We start from the raw sequence: 17195 nt of genomic DNA, 5'->3' as shown, positions 1-17195 counted from the left end.
CACACACAAAATGCCTGCTTGCACACTAGAAGTTCTATCCTTGCTGTCTGCCCAACAAGAATGAGGCAAGTAAATAATGTTGCTCCTTTTGATTATACACCTTTAGTGCCAGGAATAGGGTGGTGTTTTTGTTTTTTTTTTTTCAAACTTCTGAAACTGAGTACATAAATACCTCTTGTGGAATTACTCACATTCTCAACAAAGGAGACAGGAGGGAACAACTAATATATACCTTCTTCCTTGGGGCTCTGTCAGGATTTCTTAATCCTTGAATTGTTGGATAAAGAATAGCATATCAAGGAGAATATGCGTTAGGGTTACTGAGAGGAAGTAGGATTTGGTGGAAAGGTCTCTGATTTGAGAATGAGAAATACCAACTCTACTGTAGGTGACTGGTGTCCCTCTATATGTGTGACACTGTGCTCTTAGAACTAGGAAGTTTGTGTGTCCATTTGACCTTTAAAGATACACTTTAAAGGCATATAATTTCGCAAAACATAGTCGTCACTTCAAATTAAATACTGTACATGCATATAAAAATTATAGTTGGTCACATGTAAAACCAAGATGTTAATAGTAATTATCTCTGGGTAATGGAATTATGCAGACATTTTAAAATTCTTTTTCCCTTTTTGAATATTTGTATTTTCTGAGCTTTTCTTTTTTAGTTTTTCTACAGCAAACATATTTATCTATCTATCTATCTATCTATCTATCTATCTATCATTTATTTATTTTTTGGTGGCTGGCCAGTATGGAGATCTGGTCATATACTTTTTGTATAATAAAAGAAATTGAATAAAATATCATTTCTAATGTGTCGCCATTTTTTCATCTGTTTATTCAACCAACATTTATCCAGTTCCTGCTATGTGCATGGCACTACACCAAGTGCTTTAGAGAAAACATAAAAGAAGTAAAATACTTAATGCATTTCCTTCCAATTACCGTGATGCACATACTAATTGATAATTAGGTAGGCAAAATGTACATGGAATAATAGAGAACAGTCTTTTAACAACTGAGAGACAAATTCAAGGCAGGACAACATTTTACAGAAGTATTGAATAGATATGAAGTAAAAGAGAAATCAAAAGGAAGTGAATTTATTTAGGAAGAAATTTGGACTATGAGCATTTTGAGCTAGGACACTGAGGAAAAGAGGAGATGTAAAGCATTCCAAATGGAAAGGAATAACAGGAATAATGACAAAGAATTTAAAGTCTTCAAGTAGTATGTCGGGATGGTAAAAAGACTTGACTTGGTCAGTACAGAGAAATCAGAAAGGGGATTAAAGAGAAATTAAAGAAATTTTGGATACTGGAATTAGCACTTTAAATTTGGTTCAATTCACTACCCACCGTAGTTCTTGAAAAGCAAAATTAACAAGAGAAAAATTATTGAAGGAATATTACAAAATTTTAGCTGCATTGTATCAACTGGGTTGAAACAAGGAGATATTGTAGTCTAGGAATAAAGCAGTTGTGCTTGATTAGTCCAGGTTTAAGGGAATGGCTATCAGAATGGAGAAAAAGAAACTTTCAGTAAGCATGAAGAATCAGCATGAGTTGGTGACTGATTAGATGTGGGAAACAAAGGAATGTAGGAACAAAAGTTACTCCAGATAAATCAATACGAACTTTCTGAAAAGAAATGTGGCATTACGTATCAAGATCCTTTCTTTAAAATTTTATTTCCACTTATTAGAATGGCTAAAATCCAAATAATTTATAATACCAATTGCTGGCAAGGATGCAAAACAATAGGAATGCTCATTCAAGGAGAGTGCAAAATGGCATAGCCTGTTTGGACGTTTCTTACACAGCACAACATAGTCTTACCATACCATCCAGCAATTGCACTCCTAGATAGTTACCCACTGATTTGAAAACTTATGTCCATACCAAATCCTACATGCAAATGTTTATAGCAGCTTTATTCATAATCACCAAAAACTGGAAGCAATCAAGATGTCCTTCAGCAGGTCAGTGGATAAACAAACTGGTTATTAAGCAATAAAAAGGAATGAGCTATCAAGCTATACAAAGACATAGACGAATCTTAAATACATGTTGCTAAGTGAAAGAAGCCAGTCTGAAAAGGCTACATACTGTATGACATTCTGGGAAAGGCAAAACTATAGGGATGGTAAATAGATCAATTATTGTCAGGAGTTTGGGGTGGGAGAAGGGTTAAGTAGGTGAAGTACAGGGGATTTTTAGGGTGGTAAAACGATTCTGTATGATACTGTAATGGTGGATACATGACATTTATGCATTTGTCAAAACCTATAGAACTTTACGGTACAAAGGGTGGACTTAAGGTATGAAAACTTTAAAAAATCATTTAGTAGGTCAGGGGATCCCAAAATGGAATGCAGACTCTGACAAAAGAATCTAATTGTGTTACAAGTGTGTGAAACCACCTCACTAAGGGGGGTGGGGGAAACAGGCCACTGACCTATGTAACTTTGGCAATGAATAATGGCTATAAGGCTACAGGCTAAAGGAACAGCATATAGGCACTGTACTCTAGTTGATAAAGTTGTTTCCCATGGGGATATGCAATAATTCTGAAGCCACAATATATGTATACTGGAACTGAACAGTTGTATAAATGGATGGCAGATGGTGGAAGCCTAGTTTCTCACTTTTGGAGGGGGAGATCACAGATAAGCAAGGGGAGGAGGCTAGACTGATCCATGTGATGATGGATTAGAGATGGAGACATTAGTATGAACTCGTGTTTAGCTTAATGTAAATACAAGTGCATACATGTAGAAATATATATAGATATGTGTATACACAAAAGTTAGTATGCACGCATATATTTCCTTGCTCTGTCATCTGAGAGGGCCAGGAAACAATGACACCCCAGTAGCAACACACACACCTAGCACCCAGATCTTGGTTTTTAATATCATTCTCCAATAAAAGGAACTAAGGGATTCTTGGAGAAATGGCTGATTCTAGGACTAGGGCAGGTTATATACAAGATGAGCCTGTAGCATCTTTTAGTCCCGGAACTTAAGAATGTACTAAGCATAACATGTGCACATGCACATACAAAGAGAAAGACACAGAAACTAACTGAAAGAGGTCCCAGTGGCGGAAGGTGGAACAATGTGAGCAACAAAATAAACAGTATTGCAAACTGTAAAATAAATATCCATGAGTCCATGTAGATACAAATGATTGAATAAATAAATGGGAGAATAGATAAATCTTCCATGCAAAAGAATTCCAAATAATTTGTGAAGATATTTTGCCCTCAAGGAGGTAGAGCACTAACCCCTCTCTCCTTTAAGCGTGGGCTGTGCGTAATGACATCCTTCCAAAGAGTACACTATGGAAAGGTGGTGAAAGGAAAGAGTTACTTTATAGCGGAGAAAACTGACAGGTGATCAAGATTAACTACCTCAGCCAAGGTGATCAATATTAACAGCAGCAGTGATAAGTCACATTAATAGTATGTACCTTTGACATTATGTGATAAGAATGGCATTTTACTTCTGTGGTCTTCTTCCCCAAAACCCATAACCCAGCCTAATCATGAGGAAACATTAGACAAAATCCAGTTGAAGGACATTGTACAATACCTGACCAGTACTTCTCAAAATCGTAAAGGTTATCAGAAAGAAGGAAAGTCTGAGAAACTGTCACAGCCACGAGGAGCCTGAGGAGTCATGATGACTAAATGTAATGTTGTATCCTGGATGAGATCCTGGAACAAAAAAAGGACATGAAGTAAATACTAAGGAAATTTGAATAAAGTATGGATTTTAGTTAATAATGTTTCAATTAGCTAATAATAATGTGTCAGTGTTGATTCATTAATTGCAACAAATGTACCATACTAATGTAAGATATTAATAGAGGGGGCCAAACCCGTGGCACACTAGGGAGAGTGCGGCGCTGGGAGTGCAGCGACGCTCCCGCCTGCGGTTTTGGATCCTATATAGGAATGGCCAGTGGGCTCACTGGCTGAGCGTGGTGCAGGCGGCACCTCACCAAGGGTTGCGATCCCCTTACCAGTCACGAAAAAGACAAAAAAAAAAGATATTAATAGAGGAAACTGAGAATGGGGTATATGAGAACTCTGTACAATCTTTGCAACTTTTCTTTAAATCTAAAACTATTCTGAAATTAAAAGTTTATTTTTAAAATTGTTTATTCCTTTAGACTTCTAGGAATTTATCTGTAAAAGTTACTAGACAAAAATATCTAAAGACTGTAACATTATATAGAAAAAATCAATACTACCTAAATATCTAAGAGGAAATGGTTAACTCAGTTATGGTATACGATTTGATTCTATAGAGTCATTAAAAATGAAGTTCACATTATATTAAATAAAAAATCAAATTATAAAACAAAAGGTAGGGCTGGCCCATGGCCACAGGTTCGGATCCCATATGGGGATGGCTGGTTAGCTCACTGGTTGAGCGTGGTGCTGAAAACACTAAGTCAAAGGGTTAAGATCCCCTTACCGGTCATCTTTAAAAAAATTTTTTTTTAAGTAAAAAAATTTTTAAAAAGGTATACAATATTCCCAGTACACTAAAATGAATAGAATATTACCATACATCAAAGTTACATACGCCAGACACAGATTATCTATGGATGGTGGGATGATAGGCGATTATTTATTTATTTGTGTTTTCAACTTTTCTATAAGTAATATACTCATATTACTCTGATGATCAGAAAAAAATTCAGTGAAAGTTGTAAGAAAAAAATCACTATAGGTATAAAATCAGGGAGCTGATCAAATGGAATATTTATTGGCAGTGTTAGGAAAATTGAGCAGGAGCAATTCCTTTTCAGGTGAAGAAGACAATGATGGGTTCACCATCTTCATCTATGTGTTTAGTTTCTGACAGCAATGGGAAGAACTTAGCCTATGTAGAACATCACTTGCTGAGTCAGCCAGAAACCCTCAAGAGAAATATACTGAACAGAAACACAGATAAATATCTTTACTGTAACAGGCTGGCTGGTTAGCTCAGTTGGAGTTGGTTAGAGTATGGTGTTATAACAACAAGGTCAAGGGTTCAGATCCCTGTGCAGGCTAGCTGCAAAAAAAAAAAAATATATATATATATATATATATATATACACACACACACACACACACACAAACACACATATGGAAACAAGTTTTTGGTTTTTGTTTTTTTTTTAAAGATGACCAGTAAGGGGATCTTAACCCTTGACTTGGTGTTGTCAGCACCACGCTCACCCAGTGAGCGAACCGGCCATCCCTATATGGGATCCGAACCTGTGGCCTTGGTGTTATCAGCACCGCACTCTCCCGAGTGAGCCACAGGCCGGCCCCAGAAACAAGTTTTTAAAAGATGTCAAGTTGTAGCCTTGCTTTCTTCAAAAGGTAAAACTCTCTCTACAGAAAGATCATATTGGTTGGCAATGAAGATTAAGGCACTTTTCCCCCAGGTGAGTCCTTGCTGAATATATTTTGTGTATTGTCTCCACTGGAAGATGCCTAACGAAAATATGGGTGCTAGGAGCAATTTTATGAGCTTTTGCTTCCTCAGTACTAATTGAAAGGGAAGGCCAAGAATCACACTGAGGGATACGTACCAGCAAGTGTATAGTTCAGCCCAGATGCCCCAGTCCACAGTTATACAAGCTCTTTCACAAGAATAGGGTCCTCAGAGCCTGCAATCAATAGATCCCTTGGAGAAATCCAGACCCCTACCATGTGCATCACTATCGTACACCTGAAAACCCTGAGAGTAACCACTCTAAATATTTCCAAACATCCTCTTTTATGTGTCCTCTTACACACTGTAACTTAGTCAGCCACACCCACCTTCTCTTGAAACTCTCTTTGGCTGGTACCTCATGTCCTTCTGCCACAGAGTTTAGAAGCTCCCAGGACTGGTGAAAGTTTGGAATCTCTTGGTCTGAGCACTTTCCTGATAAGAAAACAGATAGCAACCCCAAAAGCAAGAATCGGCTTATTTTATAGGTTATGGTGGAGTGGCATTTAGTGAATCAGCACTTTTGAGTCAAGAAGGACCCTTGAGGAGTCCTCTAGTTTTCACACTACCCCTTTTAACAGAGGAGTAAATCTCTGAGGTGATCTACAAGACCCCATCCAACACCCTCTGATGTTTCCTGTGAGAATCAGAAGTACATCATTGCTTACCAAAGCGAGAAGGGAGCAGGCCCAGGACTCCAATTCAGGAAGCAACTCAGGCTTATAAGTGAGGACTGAGTCACTCTAAAGACTGATCTTGGAGACTCTTGTGGAGTGTTTGAACTCAATTCAGTTTGCCACACCCCTTGCTCATCAAGGCAAGCCCATAAATCAGGGGACGCAGCATGGCATTCACCTGCAGGGCAGGTAACAGTGCCACCTACCTGGTGTTTTCCACCAAGGAAGTGGCATGGTGTCTATTATGGCCCCAAAAGGATACCTACAGAAAGTCTAGTTAAGACATGAATCTAGTACTAGCTCGTAGAAGCTATAAGAAAAATTGCAGTCAGGATTCTATCCTGAAACTTTTCACCTAGAAGTCTTTTTTAGATCCTGGGATTGGCACCATTGGTGGCAAGGATAAAACAAAAACAAAACAGCGAGGGTTGGACTTCTCCAGCAGAGATTTAGTTGACATAAAAGGTTTGTCAGTTGAAGAGAATTGCTTCACCATTACAAAGTTATGAAGGACACACTTCTGAAAAGTGAGCAGGCCTTTCTGACCTCTGGAGTTTGGTTAAAGCCCTAGACTGTCCCAGTGCCTCGGCACATAAACTGGCAAGGTTCTTTTTACCAAGATTGAGCCATACTAGAGTCCAAAGAAAACAGCAATACCATTCTAGGTACCAGAGATTTCAGATGAATATCAGGATTCCTGGAGTGAACAGAAGACTCAGAAGTATTTAAAAACCCTCTAGAAGGGCTGGCTGGTTAGTTCAGTTGGTTAGAGCACAGTGCATCAATATCCAGGGTTAGATCCCTGTACCAGCCAGCCAAAACAAAAAATAAAAACCCTCTAGAACACTGGTTAGACCATTATTCAGAGCTTGGTAATCTCATGCCCAAAAATTACTCTCACAAGTTCCCTGTTGCACTCTCATATATCTTTAGCAGTAGTGTAAATTGATATAATCTTTAGGGAAATCAGTTTGGAGGTGGCTTCAAATTCTTTGAATGCACATACCCTTTGATCTAGCAAATCCATTTCCAATTCTGGGGGAAAAGTGGCCCAGAACGCTAACACATGAACTCAAAAATATGTGCACAGGATAGTCATTAAAACCTTTTCCATCAGGGCCAGCCCGTGGCTCACTTGGGAGAGTGTGATGCTAATAACACCGAGGCCGCGGGTTCGGATCCTATATAGGGATGGCCGGTTAGCTCACTTGGAAGAGCGTGGTGCTTACAACACCAAGTCTAGGGTTAAGATCCCCTTACTGGTCATCTTATTAAAAAAAAAAAACCTTGTCCATCAATGGGGAGGTGGTTAAATAAGTTGTGGTACAGCTTAAAATTACCTACTATACACTTGTTAAAAAGAATGAAGGAAATCTGTAGAATGTGCCCTGCTGAGTGGAAAAATAACGCAATTATTTCCATTTTGGAGTAAAGATATATAATTTTATTTGTACATGTATTGTTTGAATTTATTTACAATGAGTATATAACATTTGTGATAAAGAATTCTTTCCAAAAGCACTCAAGTCACTATTTTAAAACCAAACTTTAGAGAGTTGGTAGATAATTATTTTTATTTGAAAAAATCTTTATTGTTGTTATTAATGTTGCTTATCCAATAAATTAAAATTGGGAGGAAAAAGAAAATTAATTAAAATTTAGAATGCATTTTTTTAGGTCAAATCTAGGGAATTATGTTTAACTCAGGGAAATGTGAACTTAAGGGAGACATATTTTACATATACTTCAACATACACACACAAGTATATTGCCACAATTCTCACAGCCTGGAGGCTTCAAGATGTTTTTAAGGAATCTATGAAGTCAAAACTGTTATTACTTTTCACTATATTGACTTTTGCACTGAGCACGAAAGCAATGGGGGATAAATATTGCTAGTACATTAGCACAATTTAAGGCAATGGTATCACACTGTATTAGCAATTAATGTATTCTTCCCCACCAAGCTCTCAAAGGGAGGGAAAAAGGCCAGTTTTATTAAGAACATCCTTGGGTGCTTGCTGGTTAGCTCAATTGGTTAGAGTGTGTTGCTGATAACACCAAGATCAAGGGTTCAGATCCCTGTGCCTGCCAGCCGCCCCACCCCCCAAAAGTCAAGCATATCCTTGATGAAGCAGTAAAAATTAATTTTATTAATATTTCAGCCCTTGAGTACATGTCTTTTTTTTTGGGGGGGGGCGGGGAGGCAGCTGGCCGGCACAGGGATCCGAACCCTTGACCTTGGTGTTATCATCAACGCACTCTAACCAACTGAGCTAACTGGCCAGCCCAGATATGTCTTTTCAACATTCTATGTCAGAAAATGAGAAGTATACACAGAGCACTTCTGCTGTATATCAAAGTACATTGGTTGTTTCAAGGAAAAGCACTTGCATAACTATTTTGTTTGCCTGTTTGAACTAGCCACTTTTTTTATGGAACACCATTTTTATGTAAAAGTATGACTGACAGACAACTTTCGGTAATTCAGATGTGGATTTTGGCACACATTTTCTGGAGCCTGCCACTTGAAGGAGAACAGCTGACAATATTTGTTTCCAATTATAAAATTCAAGCTTTTGAGAAAAAATGAGGATTTTGGAAAATTGTATTCACTATCACTGGTTGACAGTTTCCCAAAAATTAAAGACTTTTTTGAGGAACTAGGTGGTGATATTAACAAATGTGTGTTTTATATTACATAATTAAAATGTGTTAATAGTTGGAAGATCTGCATCTCAGTGAACCAATATTTTCCAAATGACCAATGCATGATGTCACAAAATCATATTTGAGTGAAAGATCCATTCAAAGCACAAGATAGACCAATGGATTTTAATGTAACAGAGTTTGAAAATTTTATAGTTATGGTTTCATACTTTAAGAAACTAACAGTTATTGAAATTTGGTGTGCTATTGAAGGGAATATCCACAATTATCTGGAAAAAAATGTATTAAAATATTCCTTCCTTTTCCAAATATGCAGCTGTGTGAGTTGAGTCCAGATTTTCTTCATATTCTTCAATCAAAACACTATTGCAATTGACTGAATACAGAAGCAGATATGAGAATCCACCTGTCTTTTATTAAGCCAGACATTAAAGATGCCATTCTTCTCATTAAATTTGTTTTAAAAAATATATTTTTCATAAAAATATGTTACCTATATTTACATTTATTAAATGAATTAATATTTTTTAAATTCCCAGTTTTAACTTCTGATACAGTAAATATTGATAAATACCCACATACACAAACGAGAGCTGTTTGGGTCTTTAATAATTTTTAAAAGTGTAGAGGGGTATGAGACCAAAAAGTTTCAGAACTGCTGCAGTACTATATAGCAGTTCCATTGGAGGCAGAAGAATGGAGATGACCTATGGAGACTCAGTTGGGTTTTCGGTCTTTTCCCACTAAGCCAACTCCCATCTTTTAGCCTAGCGAAGTGCGGAAGCAAGAGCTATTAGCTGTGCTCTGAGTGTTTCTGGTGTGAATCTATGAAAGAGAAAAATGCATTCCTTTCCTTCTTCCTTCTCTAAGTCTCTAGGCAAGACTTGGGAATGTACTGAGTGAAGAGAGAAAAACTAGGAAAGGGCAGGTGGGAATGAGGGGCCTTCCCAACCATTAAGGAGTTTATTCAGAAACCCTGAAGTTAGACAGGACAAGCTATCAGAGGCCACAGCTGGCCCACTCCAGCTCAGTATCAGGAACTGGGAGGACCAGATTTAGTCCCTAAACCTGCTAATTTCTTCCCTTCCTTTTGCTCTGGCCCATTTATTAAAATGACCTAAACCTTTCAATGACCCTTAAAAACCAACAAATCTTCTAGGCCACAGTGCAACATGGTTAATTAGAATAGGCCAACATGGAAAGAAATCAAGCTTAAAGAGAAAAATAATGTAAAACAACAACTACCGCTTTACCACATTACCTCCCCCTATACTTCCACATCCACTTACCCCTCTCCCTTTCCTTCCTGTCATCCATCCTCTCCCCCCGGCCTGAACCCTGTCTTTTCATAGGCTCTTACAATTCCTTAGGGGTGTTGTCACTTGGATGAAGAATTTAGGAGTAAGGTGTTTCACCATGATTTAAGTCCCCTCTATGCCATTTACTGGCTGTATGATCTTGAGAAAGTAACCCTCCTTATCTGGACCCTCAGTTTCTGCATCTTTAAAATGAGATTACCTTCTGGCTTTGTGACCCTAAGATTATCAATAAACAGGAGATATGTCCAGGTTGGAGCTAAGGACTCTGAAATTAATGTATTATTGAAAAGAGCAAAGGATCTAGAGAAGGAACACAGCTCTAGTTTGCATCACTGCACATTATCCCCTTTGGACATGGATATATTCCTGGGAGATGGACAAACATGAAGTTTCTGAAAACAACCTGGAGAAACCTCCCAAGGCCATGGTTCTTCCCTTGGGTTCACTTAGCTAGTAGGTCCCTGGAGTTGGAATTGGAGAATTCCCCAGTTCTTGCCCAGCAGTGGTAATTCCTTTGGTCTTGTAGGCCCTAGAGGTTTTCAGCCTCCCTGTTCTGATGCTGCTAATAGGTTAAGGCCCCTACCATTCTTTTTAATTTTTAACATCTTTATTAAAATATAATTCATATATCACACAATTCACTCAAAGTGTACAATTCAATGGCTGTTATTATATTCAGAGTTGTGCAACCATCACATCTATTTTAGAACATTTTCATCCCTCAAAAGAAATCCTCCTGGGGCCGGCCCGGTGGCGCACTGGATAGTGCGTTGCTTGGGAAGTGTGGCGGCGCTCCCGCCTGAGGGTTCGGATCCCACATACAGACCAGTTCCCGCTCACTGGCTGAGCGAGGCGCGGGAGCAACACCAAGGGTTGCGATCCCGTTGCCGGTCCCCAGTCCGGTACGGGGGCAACACTGAGGGTTGCGATCCGTTGCCGGACACGGAAAAAGACAAAAAGAAAAAAAAAAAAAAAAAAGAAATCCTCCTCCCCTTAGCCACTATCCTCAGTCCTCCAGCCCTAGGCAATCACTAGTCTAACTTCTGTCTTTATAGATTTGCCTATTCTGGATATTTCATATAAGTAGAATCATACAATATGTGGTCCTTTGTGACTGGCTTAATTCACTTAGTGTTTTCAAAGTCCATCCTTGTAGCCTGTATCAGTGCTTCATTCTGTTTTATGGCTGAATAATATTCTGCTTCATGTATATAATTTATTTATCCATCCATCATTTTGGGTTGTTGAGTCATTTGGGTCATTTTAATTTTTTGGCTATTGCAAATAATGCTGCTATGAACATTTGTGTACAAGGTTTTGTGTAGACATAAGTTTTCAATTCTCTTGGGTATATACCTAAGAGTAGAATTGCTGAATGATATGCTAACTCCTTGTCTAGCCTTTTAAGGAACTGCCAGACTATTTTCCAAAGCAGCTGCAACATTTTACATTTCCATCAGCAGTGTATGAAGGGTTCTAATTTCTCTACATCCTTGCCAATACCTGTTATTATCTGTCTTTTTTATTATAACTATCCTAGTGGGTGTGAATGGTACCTCACTGCGGTTTTCATTTTTGTTTCCCAGATGGCTAATGATGTTGAGCATCTTTGCATGTGCTTATTGGTCATTTATATATCTTCTTTAAATAAATGTCTATTTGGGCCCCTTGCCTATTTTTTAATTGGGTTATTTGTCCTTTTATTATTGAGTTGTAAGAGTTCTTTATTCTAGGTACAAGAATCCTTCATCAGATATATGTTTGCAAATTATTTATCCCATTCTGTGGGTTGTCTTTTCACTTTCTAGATAGTGTCATTTGGAACACAGAAGTTTTTAATTTTTTTTTTTTCCTTTTTGTCTTTTTTCGTGACCGGTAACGAGATCGCAACCCTCAGTGTCGTGCCTGCACCGCGACCGGCAATGGGATCGCAACCCTCTGTGTCGCGCCCGCACCGCGCTCAACCAGTGAGCGGACCAGTCTCTATATGGGATCCGAACCCTCGGCAGGAGCGCCACCGCGCTCCCAAGCGCCTCACTCCACCGAGTGCACCACCAGGCAGGCCCAGAAGTTTTTACTTTTGATGATGTCCAATTTATCTCTTTTCTTTTGTTGATTGTGCTTTTGGTATCATATCTAAGAAACCACTGCCAAATCCAAAGTCATAAAAATTTACACCTGTGTTTTCCTCTAAGAAGTGTTTTAGCTCTCACATTTAGGTCATTGATCCATTTGGAGTTAATTTTGCATATGGTGTTAAGTAGGAGTTCAATTTCATTCTTCTGCATGTGGATATCCAGTTTTCCCAACACCATGTCTTGAAAAGACTATTCTCTCACCATTGGATTATCTTGGCAATCTAGTCAAAAATTAACTAACCATAAATATGAGGGTTTGTTTCTGGACTGTCAATTTTATTAATCTGTATATCTGTCTTATGCTGGTACCACACACTGTCTTGATTATTATTGCTTTGTAGTAAGTTTTCAAATCAGAAAGTATGACTTCTCCAATTGGCTCTTCATTTTCAAGATTGTTTTGACTATTCTGGATTGGCCCCTACTATTCTTACCCAAAGTGACAAGGCTTCACCCACACTGCCTTTTCTAAGATATTCATCATGGAAGCCTACAACCCTAATCCTTACCCTCTCCAACCTCATCTTGCAATATTCTCTCCCTCACTCCTCCACTCTAGTTACATGGGCCTTCTTTCAGTTTCTCAAACATTCCAAAGTCTTTCCTGCCTGAGTGCCTTTGAACTCATATTGCCTTTGCCAAGAATGCTTCCCCTCCACTCCCTCCCTCCTATTACCAAGGCTAACTTCTTTTTATCATTCAGGTCTCTGCTCAGATGTTAACTTCTCAGAGAGGCCTTCACTAACCCCCAATCTAAAGTAGTCAGCCACCAAACCCTCCCTCTTTATCACATTAGCCTGTATTATTGCACTTATCACTGTCTGAAATTATCTTGTGTACATATGCGTTGTTAAGTTTATTTACTTTCTGTCTCCCCTACTGGAATGGAAAATCTGGGAGAGCAGAGATCATGTCTTACTTAACACTGAATTCCTACACATAGAACACTGCCCGGCATATAATAGGTATTTATACGTATTTGTTGATTGAATGAATGAATGATCAATCCCTGGACAGCCCTTTAGTAGGAAGAGGTAAGAGACAGTAAACTGGCCTTCAGATGGGATTGCTTTCCTTGTATTCACTTTTTTCTCTCATTTTGCACCAGTCAGCAATTCCTCCCTCCTTTCATTCAGAGGTTTACCCCGAACTCTCCTCCTAATGTCTACCTACATTTCAGAAGTATATACAGATATACTCCTGCCTTTCCCAATCTCTGCTCTGGATTGCTCTCAGGAAACAAAGGACCAAAGATGTCCCTGACCATAGTATATATGGACAAGTACACAGGTCCATTTGCAAAGACAAAATCTAGAGTGTTGGGAAGAATGAGGCACCAGACAAGGCTACAGAAAAACATAACTAAGAAGATAAGAACTCAAGACCTCAGGGAGAGCACAAGAATTCACATGATAACAACCTTTGATTCTAATGCCTTCAAATGTTTGAGAACCATTGTCCCACAGCTACAGAAAGGAGAGGCCTAGGTTACTGATATGGAAGGATTTTCACTAGGGCTTAGGAGGCTCTAATAACCCTATATACAACCCCGGGTCTTTTATCTAAAAATCTTAAAGAATGTTACAGACATTGGTTAACCTTTTACCACCCTAAACTGAAACTCAGGTTCTTGGCCCTATTTTACTAATAGAAAGCTGAAGGCTATGGGTTAGAGCCAGGAAAGGAATATCTCAGGCTATATGGCCTGGACTGAACAAGCTAAAGGCTAAGTTTGAAGCAACAGTAACCTCAAAATCTTTCCCCCTATGACAGTAGTTCTTAATGTGGTAACTGTAGAGCACTTAAATTTATGTGTATATTTACCACACCTTAACTGTAGGAAGATGATAATTTGGCTGGTTTCTTGTCTCTCAGGTCTTGGCTTAAAGGTCACCTCCTCAGAGAGGCCTTCTCTGAACACCCATCTTAAGTAATGTCTTCTCCTAGTCCCTATAATATTTCTATGTTTTATTTTCTTCCAAGAACTTGCCATGATCTGAGATTATCTTATTTTTTGTTTGTCTCTCCTTCACTATAATATAAACTACATGAAGTCAGAAACCTTATCTGACAGTACACTGTTGATGTTCAATAAATATTTATTGAATGTTTAAATAAATAAGTCTAAAGATGTTTTCAATGATACTCTTATGCAGATGCTGTTGCAATGAATAAAATATGCATTTATTTTTAAAGTCTAAATTTAAATGACACTTTTTTTTTTAAAGATGACCGGCAAGGGGATCTTAACCCCTGACCTGGTGTTGTCAGCACCACGCTCTGCCAAGTGAGTGAACCAGCCATTCCCTATATAGGGATCCGAACCCACAGCCCCAGTGCTATCAGCACCACACTCTCCCATGCGAGCCACAGGCTGGCCCTAAATGACACTTTTGATATGTATTTCTCTCAATCAATAGATACTTAGACTATCATGTTAGGGTTTTTCTTTACAACACTGAAAAAAATGGCCAACAGAATTCCCACTTCTGGAATTGTATGGATTAGAGTCTCTGAGCAATCTTCCCAAATAAAACAACTGAAATCCTAAGTTAAATATAATTTTTTAAACTTTACAATTCCTAATGAGATGGCACAAAAGTAAGGAGTTAGAATGATCCCAGAACAAACTGTCCAGAAACACTCCTCCTTAAAACATTTTCTTTACTTCAAGAATGACACCATGTTCTCCTGGTTTTGCTTCCATGTCACTGTACACTCCTCAGTCTCCTTCTTTTCTGGTTACTCCTCAACCTCCTACCTCTTAACATGTGAGTGTTCTAAGACTCAATCCTTGGATCTTTTCTCTAACTGCATCTACTCCCTTGGCAATCTTATCTAGTCTGTGTTTTAATTATTACTTATACTCTAATAAACTTACACATTTTTATCTCTGACTCAGATCTTCCCCCATCCCCAAACCTCAAATTTGCATGTCCAGCTGCCTAGTTGACATATCTACTTGATTGTCTAAAAAGGTATCATATTTTAAATGCCCAAAATATGAACTCAGTCAATGGCAATTCCATTCATCATGTTGCTTAGGCCAAAAACACTGGAGTCATCTGTGACTTCTCTTTTGCTCATATCCCAAATGAGTAGGGGGAGGAAAATGGAAAAGAAAAAGACAAGATAAAAATAGCTCAATCAATCTAAAATAAGTTGAGAAAAGAGAAGAGAAGCCAAAAAACAGGACAGTAGAAACCAAACAAAATAAAATAAAATATATTAGTAATTACTCTAAATGTAAGTGTACTAAATTCTCTAGCTAAAAGACAGATTGTCAAACTTGATTTAAAAACAAACTAAATTAAAATTAAATCTGGCTATCTGCTGGTTACAAAAGATATACCTATACAATATAGGAACACATAAAGACTAAAATTCAAAGCATGTAAATATATAGTTAAATTCTAACCACAAGAAAGCTGATTTAACTATATTTCTAGCAGACAAAATAACTTTTAAGCTGAAAGAATTACTGGTTACTACAAAATAAGATCATTACAAAATAGTAAAGGGATGAATTAACCAGGAAGATATCGCAACTCTAAACTAAAAAGCATTCAATAACACAGCTTTTAAAAATATATAAAAGCAAACATTGACAAATCTTCAGAGAGATAGTGACAAATTCATTATCATAGTAGATATATTGACATACCTCCTCTGGTATTTGGTAGTTCAAACAGACCCAAAAAAAGTCATGAAATATATAGAACATTTTGGAGAGCATAATTAATAGGTTGGCCTAATAGAAATAGATAGAAAATTACTCCCAACAAGTAGAGAATAAACATTCTTTTCAAACACATATGGAACATTTACAAAAATTGACTACATGCCAGGCCATAAAGTTAGCCTCACAGATGTCTAAATGCAATTAAGTTAGAAATCAGTTTCAAAAAGATAATTAAGGGAAAAAACATATCTTTGGAATTTTTTTAATTAAGTTAGAAATCAGTTTCAAAAAGATAATTAAGGGAAAAAACATATCTTTGGAATTTTTTTAATTAAGTTAGAAATCAGTTTCAAAAAGATAATTAAGGGAAAAAACATATCTTTGGAATTTTTTTTTAAATGCACTTTTCAACAACTTATGGGCCAAAGAAGAAATCACAGTAGAAATTAGAAAATATTTAGAAATAAAGTATAATGAGAATATTATGTACCAAAACCTGTGAGATGCAACTAAAGTGGTACTTAGGAGGAAATTAATAGCAGTAGTTCTTACATTAACAAATAACTAAGGCTCAAAATGAAGAGCTAAGAAGTTAGAAAAACAACAGAATAAGCCTAAAGAAAATAGAAGGAAGGAAATAAAAAAGCAGAAATTAATAAAGTAGAAAATATTCGATAGAGAATAACAAAGTCAAAAGTTAGTTAATTGAAAAGACTGATAAAATAGACTAACTTCTGGCAAGAGTAACCAAGAACAAAAAGAATGCACAGATAATATTAGAACTAATAAGGGAACTATAGCTAAATATACTACAGAGATTAAACAGATAAAGGTTATAATAACTTTATGTGGATAAATATAAAAACTTAGATAAAATTTCTAGATTCCTGGAAAAATACAATTCACCAAAACTAGCTGAAGAAGAAATAAAGAGTGTGAAAATTAAAGAATTTGAATCATCTTAAACGTTCCACAAAGCTAGCTCCAGGTCCTGATGGCTTCACCAGTGAATTGAGTCACTAGAAAAAGGGATAATTGAATTGTGGTTGTCATATAATGGAATACTACACAGCAATGAAAACAAATGAGCTACAACTGCATGCATCAACGTGACTAATTTTCAAAACAATGTTGAGTGAAAGAAGCAGTCACAGAATTCATACACTATGATTCCATTTATATAACATTCAAAAATAGGCAAAATAA

The sequence above is a fragment of the Galeopterus variegatus genome, unplaced genomic scaffold (assembly GCF_000696425.1).
Source record: "Galeopterus variegatus unplaced genomic scaffold, G_variegatus-3.0.2 Scaffold1032, whole genome shotgun sequence".
NCBI classification, from domain to species: domain Eukaryota; kingdom Metazoa; phylum Chordata; class Mammalia; order Dermoptera; family Cynocephalidae; genus Galeopterus; species Galeopterus variegatus.
The sequence above is the reverse complement of the archived record's forward strand: the minus strand, read 5'-3'. Positions refer to the sequence as shown.